This window comes from Bos javanicus, chromosome 18 (assembly GCF_032452875.1).
Source record: "Bos javanicus breed banteng chromosome 18, ARS-OSU_banteng_1.0, whole genome shotgun sequence".
In the NCBI taxonomy this organism is placed as follows: Eukaryota; Metazoa; Chordata; class Mammalia; order Artiodactyla; family Bovidae; genus Bos; species Bos javanicus.
In genome coordinates this window covers 37223933-37230894 of record NC_083885.1, presented here as the reverse complement: position 1 = coordinate 37230894, position 6962 = coordinate 37223933, and the positions used below count along the sequence as shown (strand labels likewise).

Sequence of the window (6962 nt, the reverse complement as noted above, 5' to 3'; positions counted from 1 at the left end):
TTTTCCCCCTTAGACCAATTAGTTACTCTTATCGGCATCTTTCCTATTCCATCTTTCCTGCTGTTTCTAGAGAGGCAAGCACAGTGGTCTAGGCACAAACACACCTTAGTTTTACTTCAGAGCTACAACTCAGGTGGTAAGCAGATTCATGTGCTTACAGCCTCTGTGTTCTGTGTAATCCCACAATGTATTGTAGGTACTACATGAAAAATTAAATCAGGTATTAGCTTGAAAGATCTAATGGCCATCTCAAATGTTTCAGGTCTCAAGTTTAACCATATTAAATATTCTTGTATTACTAATTATTCAGAACTGTTAATAATATCCAGGTACAGATTGAGTCACTTCACTAGAGAAACCCACTCTCAGTAAGCCCAGAAAATTAAAAAAAATTTTATATAAGATCCAAAGGAATCTCCAGGAGAGATACCTTTCAAATAAGCACACAAATACTTTCTACCTTATTTTCTAATGATTAATATTACACTCAAGTAGTACATGGACAGATTTTCAAGGCTAAAATCTAAGGCAAATGTCCAGATAATTAAAGTGAAATATCACAGTGCTCATCTAAGTAACTCATCTAAGTAACTGAAATAATTTAGTTATTACTAACACGTAGAATCAAGGGCCTACATATGGACACCTTATCTTTGACAAAGGAGGCAAGAATATACAATAGATTAAAGACAATCTCTTTAACAAATGGTGCTGGGAAAACTGGTCAACCAGTTGTAAAAGAATGAAACTAGAGCACTTTCTAACACCATACACAAAAATAAACTCAAAATGGATTAAAGATCTACATGTAAGACCAGAAACTATAAAACTCCTAGAGGAGAACATAGTTAAAACACTCTCCGACATACATCACAGCAGGATCCTCTATGACCCACCTCCCAGAATATTGGAAATAAAAGCAAAAATAAACAAATTGGACCAAATTAAACTTAAAAGCTTCTGCACAAGAAAGGAAACTATAAGCAAGGTGAAAAGACAGCCTTCAGAATGGGAGAAAATAATAGCAAATGAAGCAACTGACAAACAACTAATCTCAAAAATATACAAGCAACTCCTACAGCTCAACTCCAGAAAAATAAATGACCCAATCAAAAAATGGGCCAAAGAACTAAACAGACATTTCTCCAAAGAAGACATACAGATGGCTAACAAACACATGAAAAGATGCTCAACATCACTCATTATCAGAGAAATGCAAATCAAAACCACTGTGAGGTACCATTTCACGCCAGTCAGAATGGCTGCGATCCAAAAGTCTACCAGCAATAAATGCTGGAGAGGGTGTGGAGAAAAGGGAACCTTCTTACACTGTTGGTGGGAATGCAAACTAGTACAGCCACTATGGAGAACAGTGTGGAGATTCCTTAAAAAACTGGAAATAGAACTGCCTTATGATCCAGCAATCCCACTGCTGGGAATACACTCTGAGGAAACCAGAATTGAAAGAGACACATGTACCCCAATGTTCATTGCAGCACTGTTTATAATAGCCAGGACATGGAAGCAACCTAGATGTCTATCAGCAGATGAACGGATAAGAAAGCTGTGGTACATATACACAATGGAGTATTACTCCGCCATTAAAAAGAATACATTTGAATCAGTTGTAATGAGGTGGATGAGACTGAAGCCTATTATACAGAGTGAAGTAAGCCAGAAAGAAAAACACCAATACAGTATACTAACACATATATATGGAATTTAGAAAGATGGTAACAATAACCCTGTGTACGAGACAGCAAAAGAGACACTGATGTATAGAACAGTCTTTTGGACTCTGTGGGAGAAGGAGAGGGTGGGATGATTTGGGAGAATGGCATTGAAATATGTATAATATCATATATGAAACGAGTCACCAGTCCAGGTTCGATGCACAATACTGGATGCTTGGGGCTGGTGCACTGGGGCGACCCAGACGGATGGTATGGGGAGGGAGGAGGGAGGAGGGTTCAGGATGGGGAACACATGTATACCTGTGGCAGATTCGTTTTGATATATGGCAAAATCAATACAATATTGTAAAGTTGAATTTAAAAAAAAAAGAAAGAAAAAAAAAAAAGAATCAAGGGCCTAGGGTTAAGTTCCTGGTCCTGTCACTACCTTCCGCTGAGAGGACTTGGAATGGTCATTTAATCTCTCCAAGTGTGTTTTCTTATATCTTGAGTGAAGAAACTGTCCATCTACCTGAGAGAGATACTTTGAAAATTAAGTTAGAACACGATTTCTCAACTTGGCACTAGTGACATTTTGGACCTGATATTTCCTGTTGCAAATCTGTGCACTGTAAGATATTCAGCCACATGTCTGGTCTCTACCCACCAGATACCAGTAGTATACACACACACTCCAGTAAGAATAATCAGAAGTGTCTTCAGACATCGCCAAAATCCATTGTGGGGAGGAGGGCAAAAATCACCCCCACACTCAGTTGAGACTGACTGAATTAAATGGTTTATATAAAAGCCTTCATTTATACATGGAATACATATAGGCCTATTATGTGCCAGACACTGTGCCCAAGTCAAATAAGATGTGATTCAAGCCGTCTAATAGTTTACAGTCTAGTAAAGGAGACGGATAAACAAACCAACGTTTGCAGTGATGGCAGTTTGGGAGCCTGTGGAGGGGCACGGAACAAAACATTTTGACATTAAAGAGTAGAAGCCACAGGATTTGGTAGCTAAATGGATGTGGGGGAAAAACAAAATGTTAAAAATGGTTAATTATTATTTAGCATATAAGTCAAAGAGTTTTTCCATAAAAAAAGGAATATTTCCCAGAAGAAAACTCACACCATGTAAGTGGTCACAAAATAAATATTGACTTCACTGTAAGGGCTTTAATTTTAACCAGTGGAGGAACACACATAGAACAACTACTCCCTTTCATCCATCCAATTTGCACTCATCACCAGAATTATCAAGACCAACAGGGGTTGTCTGATTCCTATACTGTAATTGGACTATCAAGTCCACAAAAAAAAGGTAGTAGCATGATAAGGAACAATGTGCATAGTTTATGGTTTCTTTATTTCATTCACTGAAGAACACATAATTTTAACATTTTCTAACAGTTTTATTCTATAATGAGCTTTAAGCCCAAGTTAAATGCATCTGTACCAATGCCACAAAAAAAATAAACCTGCATCAGAGTGAAAAACCACCTTTCTCCCATAACAGTAGAGATGTGCAACTTTTCAGTACATTATCTTCATGTGAGGTCCACACAGAGGTGACTATTAGCTCTCCCTTGCTGACAACATCTATCCATTATCTCATTGCAGTTTCTAGCTTGTGTGGCACCAGGAAAGTGTAGCTTAAAGACACAGAACACAGTATTCATTAGAGGAAAGCTAGTTAGAGGCTGCTAATGGGACCCTTTGGCTTCTGGTCCTGCCGTGATTTTTGAATGAGATCCAAATGCCTAACCACATCAATTCTTTTTGCAATTGCATGTTATCCAATACCCCAAAATATATGAAAGCCTTCCTGGTTTTTAGAGTTTATAACCCCCCTGACAATGAAGTTCTGTGTGGAAATATCAAAATTCAAGTAACAAAGACAATTTTTAGAGGATCAAAAATAGAAACCATTATTAGAATATAAAAACATTTGTTACTTTAGAATCCACATTTCTAAGAAAAGCAGCCTTATTAAACGACATTTGCTCAATAGGCAATTTTCCTCCATTTAATTTTCATAAATAGATCACTTTGAAATGTATTTCCCCTAACAAAGACTGCACATTAACAACAAATGATACAATATCTTTAAATTTTAATTAATGTCAAGAGATTTATTTTGCTTCTAAGCAACTTAGAGAAACATGTTATTAATATAATTTAATTTATGGGCGTAGGCATTTGTTTTCTATTTTTAAAAGGGTAGTTCTGAAATTCTGGCCCTGTCAACATCATTTAAACATTCCTGTTCCATGCCTCAATATAATAAATTAAATCAGCATTTTAATTGTGCCCATGCTTTGTGGTTCCTGGCAGCACAAAAAGATTCTCTGTGAGCATGATGTCCCCCAAAAAACCCCACTGAGTGATTAATTACTAGTCTGGAAGATATAAATACATCTCTCAATAAAGACAGTATGGACTGCTGGAAGCTCTGACCTTATACATCTCTGCAGGACGCCTTAACTTAGCAAACATCCTCCTAATTCAAACAAGACTCTGGCTCTAGCATTCACAGACAGCTCTACTATAATACACTGTTTCTCTGTTGAACAGGGTGTTTATTTTAATTAGCATCATTTGGTACATTTACAAGAATCAGAGGGAAACTGGGATTTTTATGCATAAATATGTAACAACCTTAAGGTATATCTGGTCCCTAAGTAAGGAAGAACTGAGAATAAGAAAAAATAAACCTGAGTTTTTATAAAGCATCATCTTTAGTATTCTACCTTTAATGTTACACTCTGACATTACTCATGTTTCATTCTGAGTTAAAGGTTTGACCGAAAAACGATAACTTTATAAACAAAGACATGAACCAGTAGGTCTACCTGGCTCTGTCTAAACCTCACATCTAACTGTCTGGATTGAGAAGCTATCATGGTCACTTTAGGGGAGAGAAGCTTATTAGAGAAAGGACTTTTTGGCCACCTCCCCTTACCTCCGCATAGTAAAAACAAGAATTGACAAAATTTCTGCAACTGCTTCTACAAAACCAAAATAAGATAAGAGGAATTACACCAATCACTGAAATCAGAAACTGCAAAGTCAACTAAGTTGAAAATAAAGATAAAGAAATCAAGACTTGAAGCTGGCTCTTTTAAATTGGAGAACTGTCATGTGTAGCTTTTTTAATGCTCTGCATTCATGACCATGGCATTTTTTAACAGAACTAAACACCACATCTCCTTCACCCTTTCAGTATGTTTTGCTTTTTTTTTCAAAGGAGTGGGAAGGCAAGATAACCATACATCACTCTGGCCAGCCTAGCAATCCAGACATCATGTTCCTAACTGACCTATTTAAAACAAGTTGAAAAAAAGGTTTCCTAAAAAGTCAATACTCATTTGGCTGAAGAAAAAGTCATTTGTATTCAGATTTTTACCTTGCTGCTATTTATATTGGTATTTCTACTAGGCTTTGTCAAAGATAGATTTTGACCATAGTCATCACATTTAACTGCAAGGGTTAAATCACTCAGTAAACGTGAGTCTGAACTCAACTCCTGGAGTCGACTACAAAAGAGTCACACTATTTCAGCACCTTCCAACAAGAGGTAGAGAACCCTTGAATCTTGGCTGGTCTTGTAGCTGTGACCATCAGAATACACATAAATGACACTACACTTATTCTGAGCCTAGGCCTCAAGAGACATTCCAGCTTTCATTCTCAAACTCTTGGACTTCTGTGTCCACCATGGAAATAAACTCAGGCTAGCCTGTTAGAGGTTCCAAGTCCATGTGGGAAATGGCCCCAGTCATCCCAGTTGTCCCAGATGTGATCTTGTGGATCATAAACCAATCAGCCCTGGCAATCTGCCAGTTGACTGTTAATATATAAGGAGCCCAGCCAAGGTTAGTCAAGTTTAGCCCACATTAGATGAACTGCCCACTAACCCCAACCAACAATGTCAACCTGCAATATAATATTGAGCTAAATTAAACAGGTACTTTCTCAGCCATTAAGATTTGAGGTGGTTTTTATGCAGAAATAGATAACAGCTACAGACCCTACAACCTCATAACTGTATCTTTCCCAGGCTTTAAGCCTCAATTCAAGTATTCTACTATGCTCATGGCCTTTAACAGGTACCAGTGTATGTTCTCTGTTGACCTTTGACTTCTGATATTACTTCTTTCTATAAAAAAAAAAAACATTAGCACTTAAGCTAAAAAATGCCATATGGTTTTCTCAAAGTGTAGCTAAATATTTGTGTTTCACATACAAATGCTCTCTAGAGTCCATAGTTTATATTTTTCATTATCTAACACACAAAACACATTGGTGTTCCATAAATACTTGATTTGATTAGAAAGTTAAGTAGCTGGAATTTACAACAGATCTTTAAACCGTTTCTACTTTGCTTTTCTAACTTGTGATGTGTGATTAATATTAGCCTGTTTCACCACAAAGGAGACTGATTTTACACCTTCATATCCCTTTACAAATACAACATATCATAAGTGTCACAGTAAGAAAACAAGAACTAGATAAAATTTAAAACTTCTATATATAGTAAAAAATACAAAGAACACCATTTTGCAAAGGTAACTAGGAGAAAATAGTTATGGTATATCCAACAAAGAGCTAAAAACCAATAGCATACAAAGAGCTTCTAATAAAGTCATTTAAAAAAAAAAGACAACCCACAATAAAACTGAGAAAAATACATTGAAAGGATTCATAAGTACAAATGAAAAACATGCAAAGGAGATTAGTCTCACATATAATCAGAAAAAAGTATGTTTAAATAAGGATTTTACCCAGATTATTAAAAATTTTAAAGATTAAATAAAATCCAATATTGATCACTGTGTACAGAAATAGGCTTTCTTTCACAGTACTGTGGCATGGCTTTTAGGATGTTAATTGGGAACATGCCTTTTAACCCAAAAATATTCACTGAAACCTTGTTTTTAATATAAAAAAAAAAACTGAAAAACTAAGTATTCATCAATACTCTCAGGTAAACACTGACTCACCCATCTGCGGAAAACTATGCAAAAATTTAGAAGAATGTGATAGATTTGTATACACGGACATGAAAAGATCAAGAAATGTTAAATTTAAAAGGCAGATTGCCAAAAAAGAGTATAACACCATTTTTTATTAAGTATATAATTGCACAGAAAAAAGGCTAGAATGATATATACTAAAATAATAGCCATGCTCAGTTAACAGGGGGAGTGCAGCTGAGAGAATGAAGGAAAATAGTAAGTTTTTACATATTTATGTATCACTTGAATGTCCCACAAGC

At 36.0% G+C, this 6962-nt stretch overlaps 1 long non-coding RNA gene across 4 annotated transcripts in view; it reads right to left on the bottom strand.

The window, feature by feature from the left end:
- Positions 1-3031: 3031 nt before the first annotated feature.
- Positions 3032-6962, bottom strand: part of LOC133230376 (uncharacterized) — an 89476-nt gene continuing 85545 nt past the window's right edge. For all 4 annotated transcript variants that reach the window (XR_009730829.1, XR_009730831.1, XR_009730830.1 and 1 more), the window contains one exon: positions 3032-5843. This is a non-coding gene — a long non-coding RNA (uncharacterized LOC133230376). The remainder of the gene's footprint in view (positions 5844-6962) is intronic.